Source organism: Asparagus officinalis, chromosome 5 (genome assembly GCF_001876935.1).
Source record: "Asparagus officinalis chromosome 5, Aspof.V1, whole genome shotgun sequence".
NCBI classification, from domain to species: domain Eukaryota; kingdom Viridiplantae; phylum Streptophyta; class Magnoliopsida; order Asparagales; family Asparagaceae; genus Asparagus; species Asparagus officinalis.
In genome coordinates, this window is record NC_033798.1 from 3,350,786 (window position 1) to 3,355,214 (window position 4,429).

Genomic DNA, 4,429 nt, shown 5'->3' on the forward strand with positions numbered 1-4,429 from the left:
GCTTCTGGACTGTGGGGGTGGACTCTGCATTTTGAACTTTGAGATGCAGGTCTCACCCTAACATGTTGAATTTGGAACACGGGTGTGACCTCGGCGTTCGGTTTTTGCATCGCGGGTCTGACCTCAACGTTTTGACTTAAGACATGGGAGTGGCTTCCGTGCATTTTTGACTAAGTCTTTGAGACTTGTCTTTGGCGCATCTGTCTTAAGTCTCGGCTCACATCCATTAAGCTGATGGACCTACAAACGTGTATAGGATTTTTGGCAAATCCTCAGCCATCAACGGATTTGATAAGCCTTTACCGATTACCGTTTGAGTCGGGCTAGCATGTGAATTATCTAGGTCCGTTCCACATGTAACGTTGTGCTAAGAGAATGAACTCTCTTAGTCTTGATGCTATGATTTTGAATACATAGACTTTGTCATTTTGACGGGAAAAGACTAACCGGCAACGCGTGTTAGGCGTAGACTTATCTCTATTTAGGGATCGAGATAAAGTCCCCCATGCGTGTGAGGCATGGATTTTGATGTCCTTTTCACGGTAAAAGACTAACCGGCAACGTGTGTTAGACATTGACTTATCCCTACTTAGGATTCAGGATAAAATTCCCCATGCGTGTAAGGCATGGATTTTGGCGTTATTAATAACGACCTGCTACGATATTGAATACGTAGGCTTTGCTATTATTGCGGGAATAGGCTACCCGGCAGCATGTGTTAGATGCAGACTTATCTCTAATTAGGGATCGAGATAAAGTCCCCCATGCGTGAAGGCATGGATTTTTGGTGTCATTTCTTCCTGTGTAGCTTGAAACACCGAAAGAATTAACAAGTTCATTGGGGGGTTGACTGTTAGAGGTGTTATGTTAACATAACAGTATTTTACGGACCTATCGCTCTATTGAAGAGAGTCGATAAGTTGATTTGGTCGTCAGAGGTGTGGTGTTAACTTGACGAGTTTGTGGACCTATCGCTCCATTGAAGAGAGTCGATAAGCGGATTTTGTCAGAGGTGTAGTGTTAACGTGACAAGAAAGATATTGCTATGGAAGCAATTTTGAGAACTTATCGCTCAATTGGAGAGAGTCGATAAGTTGATTTGGTCGTCAGAGGTGTGGTGTTAACTTGACGAGTTTGTGGACCTATCGCTCTATTGAAGAGAGTCGATAAGTGGATTTTGTCAGAGGTGTAGTGTTAACGTGACAAGAAAGATATTGCTATGGAAGCAATTTTGAGGACTTATCGCTCTATTGGAGAGAGTCGATAAGTGGATTTTTGTCAGAGGTGTAGTGTTAACGTGACAGGATTTGTGTTGCAATTGGAGCAACTTTGGGGACTTATCATCCTATTGACGAGGATTGATAAGTGGGTTTTGTCAGAGGTGTATTGTTAACGTGACAAGAATTTGTGTTGCGATTGGAGCAACTTTGGGGACTTATCATCCTATTGATGAGGATTGATAAGTGGGTTTTGTCAGAGGTGTAGTGTTAACGTGACAAATTGGGAGTGATGCAAATTGAATGCATACTCTGTGGGGATGATGATCGTCAGAAGTGTAATGTTAACTTGACGATGTGAAAGATTCGTTACTCTTAATCCAATGGATTCCAAATAACCAACCCCCAGTCTTGATTAAGGCTTAGCAGGGGAAGAAAAAGAGGTAGACAAGGTACATCACCTAGTGGGGCACTATCCATTTAGTCGGAATAGAATCACATCACTAGGTAGGCCATTATCTGACGAGTTTGACTATCAGAGGTAATTGTTAACGTGATAGTTGTTGGAGGCCCGGCATCCTACTGAAGAGCATTAGCTTCAGTGACCGTAGTATCTTCCCCTTTTGACTGAGGAGATTGGACTTGGTTCGATTGATCTGGAGAAGGTTGGGCTTGATCCGATTGCTCAGGTTGATCCTGCCTACTTTGTTCTTCAGCTTTGATCCTGGCAATGATTTTTTGAGCATGTTCGCCTTGAGAGATTAGTTGTCTCCAAGAACGGCATTCTGCAACTCCTATTCGGGCTAGGTGGTCGGTTTGCAAGTTGTGTCGACAGGTCTCTACTAAGGTAGATTGTGTCATACCTGACGAACAGCGCAAAGCCATATTTCGAAACCTTTTGACGAAGGTTTTGACTGATTCCCTCTTCTTCTGCTTAGTAGCAAGAAGGGTATGGATGGAGACTTCTGTATCCTCTTCAAAGAATCTTGACAGGAAGAGTCTCTCTAGATCCGCCCACTTTTGGATACAGCCCGCAGGCAGTTTCCTGAACCATTCAAAGGCAATTCCCTTGAGGGTGCCAATGAACAATCGAGCCAGTATGGCATCGTTTGATATTACATTTCCAGTCTGTGACTTAAAATGATAAATATGTTGGTTCGGTGATCCCGTGCCGTCAAAAGTTTGTAGCGTCGGGACCTCGAACTTTGGAGGATAAGGGGCTGCATCCCATTCGGCAGGATAGGGTCTGATAACTCCCTCATCTTGGAGCTCGCTTCTGCTAGCAATGGCTTTAAGGCGGGCTTCCAATTTTTCCATTTTGGCAGACTGAAGATTCTGCTCGTTCTCAGTCTCTCTTCCTCCATCAGAGGAAGATTCCAGTTTGTGGGCTTCTTGGTCAGAAGCTGTATCATCAACCACTTTTTCCTTCCCTTTGCTTGTGTGAGGTTGGGATGAAGACGCTTTTCCTCTCCGAGAAGATTCTTGCCGAAGCGGTGAATCTGTCTCCTGAGATTTGGCCTTGTCTGCGACGATTTGAGTCAACATGGCCATGAGTTCATTGATGGCCTCCTGCTGAGATTTGAGCATGGCTTCCTGTTCATCAAGTCTCTTTGAAAGGTCTTCCGAATGTTCTGCCATGTGGACGAAGCTCTCATGCCCAACGAAAGAGCTTGATGATTGGGACTCCGCAATGGCTGAGTGTTCGTCATCGGAATTAGTTTCTCTGGCCAAACTCCGATAGTTGACAGGGGGAATGGCTCCTGTTCGCGTCCGAGTGCGTTAGTAGACTCCTTCAAACTCGTTAACGATTTCTCTGACGCTTGGAGAATGATCTGTCTCTGACCCGTCGGAACTAAGGGTTGATGATCTCCCTCTACCAACCATGTTAGAAGTGACTCCAAGGTATTCAACCTCTAAAGTCTTCTTCCTGTGATGATGTCGTCGATTATTGAGCAAAACGACATTCGTCGGTCGGTTGAACATCGACAGCAATTCCCGCAAGTCAGAGACTTGGGATGAACCTCTCACAGAGCGTGAGGGTAAAGATGGAACCCCCTGTCCATTAAAGGATGAGACTGGCTCCTGGTGAACATGGATCTTGAGTCCACGTTGATCTTTTTGAACACGACAAATCTCATCGTGTTCTGAAGAAGAAACACGAGGGTCGTGTTCTGTTTTACTAACGCTAGACCGAAGTCTGCGTTTTGTATATGAAACGCACCTTTGCCGGTTGCGTTTTTGTTGGTTAACACAGTTTGTAAGTCTGCGTTTTGGATCTTGAACGCACTCCTGAGAGTTGCGTTTTGGTTCTGAAACGCACTCCTGAGAGTTGTGTTCTGCCAAATCAACGCAGTTTTGAAGGCTGCGTTTTGATTGCACAACGCACCACTCAGGGCTGCGTTTGGCATAAATTGAGACCACTCCTTTAGAGGTGGGGCTGCTCGAGTAATCTTGGCGACTAAAGGAGAGGGTTTCCTTTGGCATAGGAGCAACCTTTGGAGCTTTAGTCTCCTTGGCACCTCTCACAGAGCGTGAGGGTAGAGACGGAACCCCCTGTCCGTTAAAGGATGGGACTGGTTCTTGGTAAACATGAATTTTAAATCCATGTTGATCATTTTGAACACGACGAATCACATCGTGTTCCAAAGAAAGAACACGAGGGTCATGTTTAGCTTGATTAACGCAAGACCAAAGTCTGCATTTTGCTAGTGAAACGTAGTCCTGCGATCTGCGTTCGGATTCAGAAACGCACTCCTGAGAGTTGCGTTCAGTTTGTGAAACGCACTCCTGAGAGTTGCGTTTTGGTTCTGGGACGCACTCTTGAGAGTTGCGTTCAGCCAGATCAACGCAGGTTTGATGTCTGCGTTTAAATGATAGAACGCACTCCTGAGAGTTGCGTTTGAGTTCTGAAACGCACTCCTGAGAGTTGCGTTCTGCCAAATCAACGCAGTTTTGAGGTCTGCGTCTTGGCATTGAAACGTGCCTCTGAAGGCTACGTTCTATCTGGGAAACGCACCTCTGAGGGTTGCGTCTAGCTTGGCCTATGCAGAGCTCATGTTGAGGCTCGCAAACGCGGAGTTCGCGTTGATTGGAGGATCGGCTTTGGAGTCGTGCCGAAGTCGACTCTTCTCCTTTAGGGAGGGGACTGTATGAACAGTGCAACCCCCATGGGAGATAGTCTTTAGATGAGTTGGCCACAACTGGAGCTTTAG